Source organism: Anabas testudineus, chromosome 13, assembly GCF_900324465.2.
Source record: "Anabas testudineus chromosome 13, fAnaTes1.2, whole genome shotgun sequence".
In the NCBI taxonomy this organism is placed as follows: domain Eukaryota; kingdom Metazoa; phylum Chordata; class Actinopteri; order Anabantiformes; family Anabantidae; genus Anabas; species Anabas testudineus.
Window position 1 is genome coordinate 16,586,108 of NC_046622.1, and position 18,919 is coordinate 16,605,026.

Genomic DNA, 18,919 nt, shown 5'->3' on the forward strand with positions numbered 1-18,919 from the left:
TTGCTATGATTTCATAGTTTAAAACAAGCAACAGCTGCTTAAATGTAAGTTAATACTCACATTGTTTATTTATCAATAACTTATGCTCAGAATGCAATTATGTCGTTTCAAGAAGGGGGTTCATCTTAAAAGTTTCTACATAACATAAATAAATTTGAAATGAAACAGAGAAAAAGTAGGTGATGTTTCGGTTAGTACTTCATGTAATGTAACTTACCAGGACCGAAAAAAGATAGACTTGTAAAAACAAATAGCTAACATCATCGGTGGGTCTGACAGCCCAGTTACACCATAGCATGTAAATACACAAATACACGTAGACAACACAACACATCCCAGAACTACAGCTCTGCTAGAGCTCAGCGATTTGTCATTGGTAGTGTGAACTTAGCATTAGGGGGAGTCTAATAAGAATAGTTCAAGATCCACCTACAATGACATGAACACATACCTGTGCAGAACAAACATCATAGATACCAGAACTGACATGACCATGATGAGAGGCTGCACGAGGTTCTGTCAGATGGTCATAGTTATGAAAAGGACAGAAAATCTTGATCTGTGTTGCATCTTCTAAAGCATACTAGCTGATAATGTGAGCTGCCTACTGGCCAGTTCTGGAGACCTTCTCAGGAAATGATAGAAAGAATAAAGACTGTGAAAGTATAACACAGAACACTTTCTGTTCCACTTGTTGTCAAAATATACCTTTCAACTGTTTTATAGATAAATGTTAATTACTTAAAGTAGAAAGCTACATTTTGATCAAATCAGCTGTCTCTGTTGCCTCTACATGTAACTTCTAGCAATAATAAAGCATTCACTTTTGTTAATAATGTGCATCAGTAGATGGCAGCCCCCTGGTAATCTCATGTTGTCCGAACAATGCCATAAAATAAGAGCATAGGGATTTTGCTGTATGTCGGCTTAATATTTGCCAGAGGGTCAGTAAATCACTTAATAGCTTGTGTCACTGGTGGAACTCAACTGAGTCATTTCCTGAAAATGCATCTCGCAACCAACACTGTCTGACAGGCATATTATGGATAAAATAAAATATTCTCTGACATGTTGTGAAATAAACCACAAAGAAAACTCAAGACAATGTCATTACATGTAATATAAGAATGTAACCAAATAACTATTCGGGAACACAATTAGCTGTCAAGGAACCAACAATCCCAAACAAATGAGGGATGCATTTTTGTACAATGAAAGATGAAGACTACAAAAAGGACACGGGCTGAGTACGGATGGCAACATCTATAACCACACATAAAACTTGATATATAATCAAGTGTGAGTCTGAGTATGCTGTGGAGAGAAGACCAGACAATGCCTTCAACTAGTCACAAGCCCCTTTTCGTGATTATGAATCAACAGACCACCTAATATTTGTATCTCTGTAGAATGGCGCAAAACCAGAGCACCTGGGGCTCCAATTAATTGCCTGATAAATTCAACTTGTCAACAACTGTTGAGACAAGCAAAGTGAAAATGGCTAATTACAAATGAAACTCATGATTTGGCCATGATTCTTGGCCTCTTTTAATTGGCCAGCATTTAAAGGAGCGGTCAAAATTAGACAAGTATTTATATTATCCTCATGTAAAATGAGGGTTGGTTTATGTTCTGAGCAGCTCATGTTGAGACTGTGTCTCTATAAAGAACTATTTATTTTGGGGCCGACTGTGGTTCAGCTGATAGGGGCAGTCGTCTATGAAACCCAGGGTTAGTGGTTCGATTCCCAGTTTCCCCTGATCCGTAGCCACATGTCGTGTCCCTTGGACAAGACACTGAAGCCCGAACACTTGGCGCCTCAAAGGATCAGCCTGTCCACAATGCTATTTCCCCAATGTGGGACTAATGAAGGCTTATATAAAAACATACATGCTGTAGCTAATATCACGAAGCACAGAAAATACTCACATAGACCTGTGAATGAGACGAGAGTAAGTAGTTCGAGAGCATCTCAAGTCCTTCAGTCAACGGGTTCACAACAGACTCTAAACATGGGTCATTGTCTGCTGCTGAGGCCTAATTTATTAGGCTCACTGACTTTTTTTCTTTTGGCTTGCTCTGTTGCTCCTGCCATGCCTTCTCCGGTACTCACAATGTTATCACTGGTGTAGTTTGACTACTTTAAATCTGTTCTAATCAGTGCCCTCAGCTTCTGCAGCCTGAGCTGTCAGGACCGCTCACTTCTGAGAGGCAGTAGAAGCTCGAGACAGAGTGAAGGGTTTTTGGCTGACTGATCACTGCACATGGTGCATTATCAGTACAAACCCTTATAAAAGGCTGTTTGCTTAACTGCCAGTATTTAAAGAAAAAGAAAAATACAAGCTGTCTAACATAAACGACTGGGTTTTATTTGTAATATGATCATAAGAAATCAATTAAAATCCCATAGATGTTTATAAAAAAAGAACAGCTGCTCGAGATTCATGATATACTATGTGCATGCTGTAAAAAGCCATAACTGCTAATTACTTTTGGTAGGTTACTGAACTAGGCTGAAAATATAAAACATAAATGGAAATTCCAAGTTACTCTACATCATGTCTGCCACAGTGTGACTCCGTTATAAACCCATTAATCACAAAGTAAGCCACACTACGGCAGGGTGTTGTAACCTCAAGGGATGTGATATAAAATGTCAATGTGATCTCAAATCACACTCGCGAACACCTTCTGTCAAAATGGAGACAAAATACATGCAAAATGAGAGCTAATTTATCAAGAGTTTGTGTTGTTGGCTCAGAGCATTATGAGTGTCTTGTCAAGAGCTTTGACAGGCAGAGCAAAGTGTGTTACTGAAAGAAAACAGTAAAATCCGTTTCCACTGAGTGCTCCAGGAAAATAATACAAAAATGCTTTTGGTGCAACTATGGCATAGCATGTACCTAATGCATCAAAGTGCTGGCATGTAGGAGAAACATTTGATGAAACTTGGCAACCACGAGAGCTCCTGATTCACTATCAAGTGTCCAGTTACAACTGCAAGAACACAGATACTGGATTTGGAGGGCAGGTGGATACGTTGCTTTTTACCATTCGAAAGAAAAAATGTTTTTGCATGCATGTGTATTTACAGAAACAGAACTCAATACACGTACTTTGGATGACTCTCACAAAAGTAGTGTCCCAACATTTGGTTTATTTTAAAAGGTGAAAACAACCAGAGTGGACAAAAAAATCATCTATTGTCTACAGAAAGGAGGCAAACAGCAGAGCAGTGTGTTTTGAAGCAGGCTTGTTGCTGGGCAGTACCTATTGTTACTATTTGCTTGTTTTTTGTTTTTTATTTATTTAATTCTTTTTATTTATATAACTTTTGAATCCCTGCTACTTGTATCTCAAAGCATGATTATGAGCCTGAACCAAACACGGCTTAGGTTCAGGAAAAGAGGCTTGTTCTTTGGATACAAATGGTATCACCTGCACCTCTTTTCTGGTTTATAGTAACAGAACTGGGCCAATAAATGTGAAATCTATTTGTACTTTCTGTAAATAGAATATATTTTAATCACACATGCAAACAGTCGTGCCTGACTTAAAAAAAGCTGCAATACTTTGAATGTAAACAACAAAAAAACCTATGAAAGATGAGGATGAGGACTACGGACTTTGAGCTTTGTTTATTTTTTCATTGCTTTGACCAAAAGTCTTCATTTTGAAATTCTTTGTATTCGTGTTACTCACATTGTAATCAATGCAAGGACCAAAGTGATGCAGTAACGCACACACACACACACACACACACACACACACACACACACAAACACAGTATGGTAGTAACTATAAATGGTGTTAAAAAAATCTGATTAACGGAATGAAAGTTTGTCTCCAGATTGGAGACCAGCAACAGTCTATGACCCAAATTTGCCAACAACGTGACAGGGACAAATATTAGCAGACGAGGAATATGTGAGATCTGACATTCTGCTTGTTGGCAGCAGGAGACTGCCATAATTGTTTTCATTGTAATGCATTTTTTGACTAGACTTTGATTTCAAACAGAGCCTTATCTTGGCAAATCAAATAATTTGGACAGTAATATGAATTTTTTAAATAAGATTTGTTATCTGTATGCAGATGTCTACGTGCAACTCTTAACAACTCTTAGTTAATTAATCACTCGTAATAGAATTAAGAAACATGGGAAAGTTAAACACAGTAAAAACAGTAAAGTGATAAGAATTTAGCAGTGCTGCAGTATATCCCGTCTGTCACAGTGCTGGTAGAGCGGCTCATGCCTGGAAGTGCAGACACATGGTGACTGTCAGTGTAGAGATGTAGAGAGGTCTTCAATAATTGGCAAACATTTGAAACAAAAATAAAAGAAGATGTAATATTTCATTATTTGAAATGTATGGTGAGAACCTTGTTTTTAGGAAGCGTGTGGAACATTTCCACATGCTTCACTGTGGTTTTCTGTTTTAAGGGTATTTGAGTACATTCACATCCGTTGACATCATTCCACCTTCATCACCACTGAGACGACCAACAAGACAACTGGAATTTCCTCAGGACCAGACAGACGGGATTATATATCAACAGGGTTACCGTTGCTACATGGATGCAGCATTGATTTGGATAGATGCTTACACTCAAATTAAGACTAAAGGAGGTCTTTATTAACATGCATGCATTTTGGGGCCAGCTATCCTGAAGTTCAACAAACCTCATCCTGATAAGCCTACGACTGCAATCTACAGTAAGAACCTTTCCCTCAAACAGAGGTAGAGGCCTTAGACACAACCTGTCAGAGGAAAAGTGTGCTGTATTTAACTTTGGTTTTCTTCTGTCCAGCTCTGGAGGTTGGGACCTGTCAAAGCTCTGTCAACATAACCAGTGAGGTGGAAGTTTGCAGTGTAATTTTTGCCACCTGTGTTCTGTCTCTACAGCGGAAAAAGTGTGCCGTATAATGTAATGGTTTGTTATTCTGGTTCTTTGCTCTGAAGATCCAACACAATAATCTGTCAATGCTCTGTCATCACAATGAGTAAGGTAGGAAACAACAGCAACTCATTTTTGCCACCTGTTTTCTGTCTTTACCTCATCATATGGAAACGTTTCAAGTCGTGTCTCAGCTCTTAAGTCCCTGTTAAAATATGAGACACCTGGCAATACGAGTGACACAACATATAGCCTGTAGTTATTTCTCAGATCAACATCAAGACAATTACGTATTAAAATAATTTTATGCAGGAACAGTTCATCATGCATATATAATTTGGGGTTGATGTGGATGGGTTGGTAGAGCAGAAGTCCATCAACCCAAGTATTGGTGGTTGGAAGAAAAAATTGAGCCCTTAAATGCAGCTTCCTATCCTCAAGAATTTCCCTATGCAAAGTAAAAGAGTCCCTAGTCTTCTTTATTATTATTATTATTATTGTTTTGAACCTGAAGTTCACCAGGTTGGACCTCAGTTCAGTGAAGGTGAAACTTCATATCATAGTAAAAGTGGTCCACATGCACCACAAATGAAAAATGCCAGCATATAACAGAGGGTTTTACTCTGTGTCTATAGAAAATATTCACCGTGTGTGCAGTATAAACTATGAAATTCTCTATGCAACGACTAATAACTATGTTCATGGCAACCCCGTGTATTTTTCTGGGACAACATCAAGAAGGTTGGACTAGAGTGCCAGAAATATGAGATCACATTCAAAAACTTCCCAAGCTATATGTCACTGTCACAAATGCACAATGGAGCTGTACAAAACCTTTTCACCCATTTTGCTACAAAGTCTGCTTTGATACACATGAATCAAAGCTGCTAAACAAACTGGTGATCCTCAAAACAGCCTGTGGAGGCCTCCACTAGTTGATAGCTGGTTCAGCTGTGATAGCATTGTGGACTTTAGGAGATTTTACTCTATGCTACATGCTAAGTGTACGTTTGTCTTACACAGATCATCAGCAGCTTACAGTCAGTTCAAAGCTCCTGCACTTTGTAAAGATGTTTCAGCTATTGTGCCTCAGTATAAGAGGAAACAAATGAACAGGTCTAGATAATGTTTGCAGATTGTAGACGGGAACTTCCCATTTAGAAAATCTAAATCCAAAGACAGAATGAAAACAAGGTGTCACATGAAGTGTCTGCAGATTGATGTTTTTTGAGTTGGCAGAAAATAAGAGACTAAATGCGATCTAGAAACTATGAATTCCGTCTATGCTACAACATGCCTACATTTCATTTTCGGCTACAGATCAACACTGAGAGAGAGCTAATGTAGATAAAACGGATGCACCACAAATAAAACAAAATGACAGAAACATAAATGTTTACAATTAATTCCTCATCTGAAGGACGTTTGTGTTTGTTGCTGAACAAACTGGATGTGATGAGAACACATTTTGATACTAATAACTAACTTACACCAAAAACTTCATCTAACCTTAATGACACCTCACAAACACACACGCACACACACATTAATCATGTTTATGACAAAGGAGACAAACACACTCTTGTCAAACTGGGTTTTCTGGTGAATAGTAAGACACTGTTAAAACTAAAATGACTCCCATCTGTGTAGCATCAAAATTCAAAAGATCGATTCAGTCCTTCTTCTTAATTTCAAGGTTATGTTGGCACAACATGCACGAAATGATTACATCTGTTTGAGTGTTTGGCCTTTTCAAAGGTTGTAATTGAATTGGAAAATCAAAGAGGGGTTGGCAGTGCTGAATGCCCAGTGCATGGTCAAATAACATCCAGCAACACTATTGCTGAAGAATGTTGTTGATAAACTGGACTGTAGCATTGGGAAATACTTGGTAGGATTAGTGAGAGATAGTATTACATCCCAGAATGAGCACAAAGTCACACTGCACTAGATCGCGTGTGAGCTGTTTTTGACACCTGCCAATGAATGTATGTTGATGTAATCAGTTTGAATGAGGCCCTGGGCGAACGCACCTCCAGCACCAACAGAAACAGGCACCATTGTGCTCTAACTCACATTTGGAACAACACAAATAAATAAATGTAACATTTATAACTGTATAAATAAATTAAATAGGAATATAAAACCTGACTTTGTGTCGTTAACACTGATAACAGCAGGACCACTAAGGCCTTTCTGTTCAATGCTGCACTGTCCCTGCAGTAAGACAAGTTCTAACAAACTGGATACATCACTGCCCTTGTGTGTATAAAAGGATGGATTGTTGTTAATTTAATAATTTGTTAGCATTTTGTGACAAATTTGAATAATTGCACCACAAAGCTGAAAGAGCGTAACTGTTTGTGTTTATCAGTTTTTAAATATTGTGTATGCTTATATTTGTGACTTTGGTGATCATATCCCACTTTAATTTATGCATAAAACCAGGAAATAACAAGTAGTTCACTTACTTTTGCATCCATGTAGAACTTTTCTCAGTCTTGGAAACAAACATTACAAATTGATGAGGTTCAACGTTCAGACTAAAACCTGGAGAGATCATTTCCCTAACTTCAGTCATAAAAAGCTTGCATCCTACTTTGTTGACCTTTTCCAAGTGTTGCTGATTTATTGTGCACACCAAATGGTGGAGCAATTTCACACATGCTGCACATCATCATCAATGTTTTAGTTTTCCCAGACAACAGTAACTCAGGATTATTGTTTAAAACTGCTAGAAAATAAAGAAAAACACTTTCAGAGATATAACGTTTGAACAATGTGTTGATTTAATTTATAAAATATTATTTTATATATTATTTATGAATATTTAAGAAGTTTAATTCAATGTTGATGTGACAGTGAATGTGGATCTCTAGATGTAAATATAAAATCAACTGGAATAAAGACATAGTTGTTGCCTACAGTAATCTCTGAATTCACAATTGTAGTGAATTGCAAAGTCTGTCCGGGACACAGTCCCTTGGACATGTCATTCACATCACGTTTTATCGATTATTCTGTGGTAACAATGAGGTAAAATGTAAGCACAGACTTGAGCAGTTCCAAACAATGGAGTAATCTGACACTGTTTTCTGTTTCTCATGAGCTTAAATCCAAGAATCTTAGTGCATTCATAAAAAACTAATGTTGCATAATGAGGTTTCTCTCACCTGCTTAAAATCCGAGGCTGTAATTTGACATATATCTATCAATCTAGGCTCCACCAAAGCAAAAAGAGAACATGGTTCATTGACTTTTCAGGGAATTTTTTCTTTCTGACGCTGTTGACTTTGAACACAAGCAGGAAATTACTCTCATATGGAAGCGATGTTTGCCACATTCTGTCAGAATATCTTTCCATTATATTGACAGCATCATCTCTTTTGGAGTAACTTCTCATAATCTTACTGGAACACCCTGTTTGGAGATGCGTGTGTCTGCATGATAAACTCTAAACACCACGAGAATCAAACCAAGCAAGAGACATAGAAAAATAAACCCTACAGGATTTCCCCTTTAAGCAAAACCATCTGTTGTTATCTTTCACAATGAATGGGCCGTCTGACTACGTCCTTACATCGAAAGCATTAGTGACATGTTTTGCACTCTTGTATCTTTGCCAAATACATTTGCTTAAATCAAGGCTGATCATCAACATCTACTGAAAACAACATTTTGTCAGGTATCAGTATAACCAAAAGGGGAAATGACAACGTATAGGTTCTTTGTGATGTCCCTGTTATTTGTATTGTGTGAGTCCTCGACTGTGAAACAGCCAGGAGATGCATCTATCTTGTTTTTTCTTCAAAATGATACTTTACCACTCTATTGCTATACATCTCAATTTTATTCATGGAAACAGGGTTTCATGATAATAAAATTCAGATGTGCAGTCTGGCTCTATGTTTTTGAACAGCCTACTGCATGTGACCTAATACTGCAAACATTTGGCAACGAGGAAGGTAATATGGTGTCTTAAAAAATGTTGATAGAATTGATGGTACTTACATTAATTAACTATGGACTAAGCATCTGGAACGTGAACATCTTTCTTTACTACAAATGATTCAAAACATGCCTGACATAACGCAAAAAAACACAGCACACAAACATGCATTGCATGAAGCTGAAGGGACACACATATCACAGTTTATTGCAGCTGTAGCTACTAAGGACAAATGCCAACAAAGGCTGGTGTAATAAATTTCTTCATCTCACCAGCAGCTACACACTAACCTGTTTAACAACGCCTAATGTAAAGTAAATCTCACTGCATAAAATGGCTGACTGATGGCTTAGTGACAAATGCAGGCAGGATTTATGCTATACTATACTTTTTATCCTAACCACTCCATGAGTTACATGTTATTGTCATCCATGCTCACATGTGGTACAAAACTAAGCTCCTCTCGAGAGACGCTGATGAAATCCTAAAGGCACTGAACTCACACAAGATCACTTACAGCAACTTTTTTGCAGCTGGAATATAACTTGAACATTAACCTTATATTCATTTTTTTGTTTCCTGGTTTTGGGTTTGAGAAAATGTAATCAGTATACTTCAACAGAGACGAATCAGTCTTGTTGCGAGCACCTGTTTGGAGAGCTATTTAACCAGTCTGTCTGCTCCAGACACTGCCAGATTGTTCAGTGCAGATAGCAGAGACTGTCCAGCCTGATTTCTGTGTGATCTCCTCTTGATGACTGATCCTGTTTTCAGAACTCCTGGCCTGCAAAACCTGTCGTGGCTCTGTAGGTTTTTCTGAAATATTACCTTCTTGGATGTGGATGATTGTGGACTCAATTCTGCATTCTGACTCATTGGATTCGACCTATATGTGGACTAAACATTGAACTTGATGACAAGGCTTTTTGATGTGGATTTTGGATCTTGGATTTTGGATGTTATACCTCAGCCTGCTGCTGGTGATTCTGTGGTCAAGTCAAAGTCTTGAACTAGAACGCTCTTGTTGTTTTTGTTTGTTTGTTTTTTGCCATTGTTTTTTGTTTTTGCCCTATTACATAAATCACATTTGTTGATGTTGTATTAAATATGAAATATAATCATCAGACTCTCATGTCGCTCTGAATTAATAGCTCTACGTCCAACCCCCCTCTAGGTTTGATTCCCACTCCTTTCTGTATTCATGAGCGTACAGTTTAGACTGAGACACGATGAGCCAACTAGCTAGATGTTCAGCTTATGTCCCAGAGACACACACACACACAGGACGAGGTGTGTAAGTGACTGAGGCTGTGAGAGTCACATGCGGTGAATTATTTTAGAATGACAGTGAAGAAACGTTTCACAACATTTACATCCTGCTCTGTAGCCAGGGCCGTGTGCCATTTGCAGCGTAGACACAGAGGTGTGGATCTCGTCTCTGCTCTGACTGCAGCTGCGGGAGGCTACGGTGACACTGAACGGTGTTATGCCGATTTTTCCATCCCTGGCATGCAACAGTCTGTCTCAAATAATAGAGGACAGTACATGCTTTAGGTTATTTTAAGCTGACAACGAAAAAAATCAGACATGCAACAGTGTGAATGTCGCAAATCGCAGTGAAATTGGAGTCAAGCGTGTTTCTAGAAGCAGATACTTTATTTGATTGACTTTGACATGACAAAATATGACAACATTCGTGGTAATGACAACATTCAACGAACCTCATTATAACCTTCTTTTACCATTACACGTTTGATATATTTTTAATCAAAGAAAGCTGCAGTTTTGGGGCAAATCTCGACATACAAATAGCACTTGACAGTTAAGTTAACCCTAATAAAGTACTGATGACACAGATCTTGGCAGGGATGCAAAACTCGGCCGTGAGTGCTTTGGGATGGCACTGCCAAAGTCTCCAAAACATAAGAAAAGTCTCCAAAACACCAGATATAGTCTCCAAAACAACTCCAAAAAATAAATATGTATAAATAATAAATTAGAAACAGCCGCAAACCTTTTAATGTTAGAAGATGTTCTCCGGAGTTACTGTGCTTTTCAGAGCGACAACACGCAGAGTTGATGCAGAGTTGCTGGGCACCTCCATCTTGTCTTCATATCCACTCACGTTGTTAATCTCAGCACTTGCCACAATCAGCACCAGTGTGCTCACCTCCCTTGTCTCCTTGTCTGTCAACACCTTTATCCTCTCCCCTCTGCTTCCAGGACAGAACCACACTTGCTGACCACTACTCACACATATGTTTGTTTCTTCCAGATCAACCCCAAACTTCTTCCCCAAACTTGCTGACGACAGAGTCCAGCCTGACTGACCCTACCAGCACCTTAACCACACTCTACATCTTCTTATTGAACTGAAACCTTTTTAAAAACGTACCCAAGGTGTCAGCTTGTTCTTTGGGTTCAGCCAATTACTAAAACCTTAGAGAACAATCTGGTCAATTTGGACCCTGCTGGGACCTAGGACTGGTACACAGAGAGGGTGCTTGAGAGGCACAAGACTTGTTTAAATAATATCACTTCTGGTATCCAGCAGATCTCACAACATTTGATTCATCTTTCTCTTCTCTTCATCAAAACATGATGCTCTGCCACCTCCTCCAATACTGATGTTTTCAGTTCCGGCTTTGGTTTTGTGCACGTAAAGTAAACAGGAAACAGAGAACACTGCTAATTCAATCCCCTACAAAGTTCTGCATATCCTGTAAAATGTAAAAGATAAAATGAAATGGACAAACTGCAGCAACCAAAGGGTCCTTTGCGTTTTATTCAATACGTAGCTCGGGTGAGAACAGCAAAGCAGTCAAGTAGTTCGTTCCTCACATGATGCATGCGAGCAAAGAAACACTATATGTGTCAGTATGATGACAGGCAATGTTTTAACTGTTTAATTGAACCACTGGGATTCACAGAAGCACAGTAACCCTTCTCACTTAGCTTTTTTTTTGTATTAAGGGTGTCTCAATGGCTAATCATAAATGTCAGTAATAAATCTGTTAACATAACAATAACACATTTAGGCCTTCCTTGCCAATTTAAAAAACGTCTTTCTTACTCTAGGAGGTGGGGTGTCGTCTTCATTCAACTGTTAGCAGCAGAGGGGCAGATAGGAAACGAGCTTAGAAAGTGTGACATGCAAAAAAGATGCAGCCCCCAGCTGAAGGTGTACAAACCATGGATACAGTTGAATACATTAATAAATGTTGTAGAACTGGTCGCTCCACTTTCACGTCTGCATTTAGCCATAAAGTACATTATAATCTCACCGCTTGTGTCACACTAGCATCATCAACTTAGTTATCACTATTAAATGTCAGATAGAGTAAAGTGATTGATTTATAGAGCTCATTTTAAAACCGACTTTAAAATGTAGACTATTTTCTGTAAAAGCTGACCGATCACCTAGGGGGAAACAGTGGCATTAACAGTAATAATGGGAATTTAAAATACCTTTTTTTCAGTTAAACTTATAATTGAGTCTTTGTGTGGTAGGTTTTAAAAACTCTGGGTTTCACATTAGTTTTAATAGAAGGCTTCAACTTTCATGGTGTATTTAAACTTCTGCTTGTCGTTTCCCCCACAGCTGCCTCTAGACAACAGTGTGAGTGTCTGGTGGTTACATGTGTGAGGTGCACACATTCTCATCGCACATTCTTCTTTTACAAATTGTAGAAAATAGTGTGTGTGATATTTCTTTTGCACTCATTACTTACACACCAGACTACAAGTGTTGATCTCTTTTCACATGTATTCATAAGATGAGATAAAAGATGTCTGGTTACATCCAAAATCAACTTTTATGCTACTGAACAGGAGAAATTTCCACCTTAAACATATCTCCGGATGATTGTTGTTGTCACTGCCAGCAGGGTTTTGCAGTGCTGAGAAAAAAGACATGAAGCCAATTTAATGACTAGCACAATGACCTTGTTTTAAAAAAAGTATTTGTCTTTTATTGAGAAGATGAATAATTCAATTAATAATTTCATGTTTTCATCTGAATTGTTTTGTTACATTTTACTGGTGTAATTTAAACTTAGCAATTACTGAAGTCAAGACTTATTATTGAAGATTATTGTAACTGTTTCTTATCATGGAGCAGTAATAACTTGTTCACTATTTTTATATATTATCACTTATTTGTTTTGGCAGACAGAGGCAGTAAGTAGTAAGTAAGTACATCATACACTCAATTACTTGCGCAGGTTGTTTTTTTTTTTTTTACTTGCTCCACTACACTTTTTTTGCAGCTTAAGTACTAGTTACATTTTTACAAATATAGATTATTATATTTTTTAAAAAGCTAATAAATAATGATGTATCATGATGGACTAAGCACCTGGCACTATGTAAAGTGGTTAAAATCAACTCCAGCTTTACCAGCTGCTGTTTTTGTTCCACAACAAGGTCTCTACAGTAACAGAGGTCAGTGCCCCTCTCTTTTATGAGTAACTACAAATGTTGTTGAACAAATGTGGACTAGACTTGCACATTTGTGTTATAAACTTCATTGATTCAATACTGTTTAAAATTCATTTTAATTTATACAGTGGAAATCGTTAAATTGAAGAATTTGTAGTTCTGACATATGTATGTATAGAATATAGTATAGAATGTAATAATAATAATAATTAATTTATACTTTTAACAATTTAACCCACTTTGTTGGTTTAATTAGTCTCAACTTGGAAAATGTTGTTTTTTATTGTCCGGTTGTTACATTATTTTTCAACCCAGTTGAAGTCATTGAGGAATCTGGGCATGTCATCAAAACCTTCAGTGATTGTGGACAAAGTTTTGCTTCTCAAACCTTGAATCATATTTCCCTTTCAAACAGAAAATTAAGTGTTTATGTTATATTAGGTTTCATATTATACTGCAGCTAATATGACAGCCCCTATCAAATGTATTTATCTAGGCCTGTTTATATGTCGGAGATAGTTCTGGCCAACGAGGCTAAAGCCCCTGTGGAGAGAGCAAAATAAAAAATCTGTATAAATATGCATTTGTCTATCACATTACAATGCTGGACCTGGAAAGACATATCATTAAATAACTGAAACAGCATTAATATCACATGATGAGACATCCATATGTATAACCCACCTTTTCCAGATATTTGTTCAGATATATAGAACTTCACTCATCCACGTGTGGGTCACTGCTGAAATAAAAGTTATGGACTCTATCCCACCCTGACCCTGAAGGGGAAATGTGGAAACTGCATAACCATACAGGTATGAAACCAGATATAGCTGCAAATCAGTGGCACATTTTCTGTGAAAAAATCCAGGATGCACAAAAATAATGACTATTTTACTTATCACTGTGTTTTCTTGTAACATAGTCTTCTTCTAATCATTTGAGAAAGAATACAAAGCTTTGCATGCCTTGATTTGGCAAGACACATGAAACTGTGCCTCAACAGATACTCGTTTAGTTGTTCCAGTTGCAATGGGCTGAATGATAAAATGATTGATTTAATTATAGCAAACTGTCAGCCTCTCCCAAGAAAATCACAAGGAAATATGTTATCTGAAATACTACATCAGGACAAAGGAAAAAAATATTTAGCCCTACCATTCATCCATCAAATCTTAAACGCATGTTCTCCCACAAACGGTTTATTGTTTAGCAGTGGGAAGACAGCCCATGCTGTTCGTCATTTTGTTGAAAATAATTTAAATCAGTGAATTGACCTTAGAGCCTGTAACGTATGAGGAAAAAAGTGTTGTAATCTGTGGATACCTTTCTCTGTGTCTTAGGACATGATGTTAAGGCTAAATTGCTTCCAGGCAAACATTGTAGGTGAAAGAAGACCTGGCTCAAGAAGTCTGTTCTCGCCCTCTCAAAAATCTTATTTTTGGCCTTGAGAACTGGCCACTTAATTTTTCATTCACACCTCTGACCTTATGTCTGAGTATTACTGTATAGAGAAAAAGTGCAATGCTGCAGCAGCTGAGACAGAAAGGACAGACAGAGTCTGATGTCATGAAATACCACAGTAAGTGCACAGGGTTCCTTCATTTCTCAGGACCCTATTCTGTTCATTCTCAAAAGCTGATCGAGGGGTCATTTAAGATAAAACATATCACACAAGCCAGACACTACGTTTAAGCTTAAACGATGTAAACAGAGGAAACACAATTGTTAAATACAGAGATTAAACCTCAGATGTATTCTTTCATAATAGTAATGATGAATATATTGGTGATAAATCTTTTAAGATGTGGTATATTTGAAATGTTTCCTTTACAGATGTATCTGTACGACCAGTGACATTTAAAACTGCAATAGGTCATTTGGCATTGAGGAGTGGTTTTCTGCAATTATCAACAGCAATTGATCTTGCTTCTTCTGTATAATTTAAAATATTTCAACACTCTGTCCTTTGGTGTTTGACTTGCCCTTGTGTGCTTTAACGAAGTTTTCATTTGCGTCACCTACTCTGCTTTTATAAATAACGTCTTTTTTCCTCAGTTCTTAGGTTGTGTAAATAATAGCATCAGTCTTTTAGTAAGATGCTTGACTCTGAAAACATGATCAATCAATTTGTATAACTGTCCCATACAGGGCAAGAGCACAGCCGCTCTAATATACCGTAGTTCATAACTGGTGGCCAAGAACAGATGTTCTTAAAATCCGGACATGAATAACCAACATACAAACAGTGCTGACAAATGTGGTATACAAGAAATGTATTGAAGCCACTGTTATTTTGATGTCGTGTGAATTTGTTTTAACCGTAGTGCAACTCTACAGTATATCTATACTGTTACAAAAAAGAAAGATCCACTGATGGATGGTGTGTCAGTGTTTGATCTTGGCTCAAGATACAGTGTTCCTTGAAAATTTTAGACACCACAATATACAACCTTGAAAGAGTCATCTGTCTATTTCTGTTTTAAGTCTGAGTCAAAGACATTTGTCAATAGGAGATGGGGGTGGTCATTTTTTTAATCTATACTATTTTACACAAAGACTAATTTCTGTATATTAATGTACCTTTATTAGTGCCATTGTGTGCAGTAGTTCTGCATTAACTCACTGTGGTAGCCAGATAAGGGGTGGAGACTATAAAGAATTTCTCGAAAGTATTTTCTCACAAGTCTGACACCATCTCCTAAAGTGCTTTTGACAGCAAGCAGGCCCATAATAAAGCTAGATGTAGGAGGGAGAGGGAAACTACAAACACAGCCAGTTAGAATATTACCAAGCCATAATTTGGCTTAGTGATATTCAATTTGCTGAAGATCCACCCAGAAAATATCATATACCAGAGGCTAGGGTGGAAGATTTATCCATGTGCGTTCATGAAGACCTTTTTTTAAATATTTCTTAAGTCCCTGATAAATGGAATCTGTGGTTTTCTGGGCATTAGTGGAGGATTCGTATCAGCTGTTTTTACAGCTGTTCTTATTGAGGCCTTGGTTTAGAGAATTCACTGTATCCAAAAGAGAAATCTGAGAATAGTGTCAGTGATTTTAAAGCTGTGTTGTATACTCTTGTGTCAAATGAGGAAAAAGAAAAAGAAAATATACTTTAGATTTCAGTAGTGGTAGATTTTTCAATATCCTACATGAAATTACTTGCAAAAACAAGTGTAGTAAGTAAGTAACTTTAGTTGGTTTTGAATATTAATAAGAAAAATGTTATTCTGGCTGCATTGTCCAAGAATAAAATCAATCATCTATTTGTGTAAAGGTCAGTGGCATCCCAAAGTAGCCAATAACCACTATTTAGATAAATTCTTGACCTTGGACTCAGGTTTTAAACCTTATCTCATAGTCTCATAGTCTGGTGGTTAATCAGTAGTTTAACAGATGGAATCATTTTTGTTAATAATAATAATGAAATAATAATAATAATTAATAATGCACCTACAGTTGGGGTTGTTTGGACGAACAACTCAACAATGAACCTTTGTGCTTCACTTTTAAGCGGACTTGGACAAGAATTCTGAAGGTGATGCTGATTAAGTCATTAAAGCTCCATTTATTGATGAGTTAATAGAATTTATAAATCTAAAGAAATTTTATTTAAACCAGAATCTGATGTTGTAGGATTGTGAGTTATGAATGTTTGTCAGACTATTTCAGCCTTGCTCTAACAGCACATGATTTGAGTCAGGTCTTTAAGGTGTGTTTATGGTGTTTTAGTGGTAAACAATACACAACTAAAAAGTGGAACAAATCCAGAAAGAAAAGACTGGACTCCGGAAATGAGCCTTGCGGGATGCCTTGCACAGTGCCCACACATGGTAAAACAACAAGCAAATTCCCATTTTACTATGTAGTTATTGACTGAAGCTTAACAGGATAAGTGACATACACAATGGATGGATGTGAGATCACCTAAAATACTAATTTCTCCAGTGATTGGAATAAAGATTTTGCCTGATGAAAGAGAAATAGGTACAAAAATGTTCATGATAAGAACACAAAATAATAAAATAAAACATTTTACTGCACCAATAAGGAGGCACAGAGTACAAGTGTAACAGGGAAACAGGAGTTCTTTGTGAAAAGCTGATCTAATTTCTTCCATGAATAAAATGTCCCCTTTGTGAAATCATTCCACATGAGACCATTAAAAACACAGATCAACTTTCATTCAGATTAAAACTGATGTTGTAGGAACTGTAGGTGTCCCTTAGACAAATACACAATAAAATGAAACAGGAAATAAGCGCAACATCAAAGTGCTGAAACCATCTGTGGGGATATGAAAGTAAAATAAATGTTTAACTTTCAAAAAATGCAAAATCAAACAACTTGAAGTTTTCTAACTAAAAGAGCAAAGATTTCCATGGAAACTATCATATTTGAAGTCCCAGACATATTCACATTTAGCCTTTTGCTATTCAAAAATGTTTCACACTGAAAACTCTCAGTTATGATTCATGTCTTTGAACTTAAAACAAATCCCTCCATAGTTTCTGAATTCCACTGGTGGTAAGTTGTCTTTCTCCTAAAGCCAAGTAGGCTTTAGCAATATGGTCCCCGTTAGCTTCATAGTCAATCTGTCAAAAAATAAATCAACTACAAATGCAGTGAATTCCTCCATGGTTGCAATCCCACCACACTCTCGTCTCCATCATTCATGTGCAACTAGGCCCTACACTTGTGACATGCTCTTCCTGAAGACAGACAAAATTTATCAACATCTAGAACTTAATGTAGGGGCCTTATTTCCCCACAAGTAGCAGCGCCTCTTCTTCTCTTTTTGTCTTTCTGTACTAAATACCATTATTTCATACTTTGGTATTTGTAAAAACACAAAATACCACAGGTTTGGAGTTTGTGTAAGATTCATGTATCATAGAAGTACTCCAATCTTTTAGAAGAAATACAAATATCGGTACAAAAATGTCTCTCTCATAAGTAGCTTAAATATACAGCAGCACTGGCAGCTATATACAGTTAGTATCAAAGGCAAAATTAGAAGGTAGAAAATTGCCCCTGTGACTGATAATTTACTAATTTGAGATTAAGTCTCTTCAAAAGGTCACAAGATAACTCTGAGAAGTCATGGGATCATTAATGGGAGATGAAAGAAAACTAAAATCTAAATGCTGGTGCACAAATCAGTATCGAGTTTTAGGACTCTTATCTTTTATTTTGCACTTGTCTGGCAACATTATTACAATCTCTTATGTGTTACAATCTACAAATCCAATCCATGGTCCTGGACTTGAGCAGAGGCTAATAAGTTTAATACAACATCAAAGACAGGATTAAATGATGAATTCACTGATGCTGGTTAACCAGCCTGAACTTTCTTTTTTCTTTTTTGTTGTTGGCTGCAAAAACAGTGTAGAGTTATAGTCAGGATGGCTTCATGTCATATCCACTACTTGGTTTTCAGTGAGTCTTAATATTGTTTATTGAACTGGGCCTTTGTCTTAGAAGTGAACAGAAAAGGCTGCTTGTAGTCTATGGATTGGATTGTAGCGCCCCCACCTGTTCAAACACCATGAAAATGTTCGGGGAAGTATTTTAATCACTGTGCACAAGTAAAGTTATTATGGAACATTTCTCATTTTTGTCCACA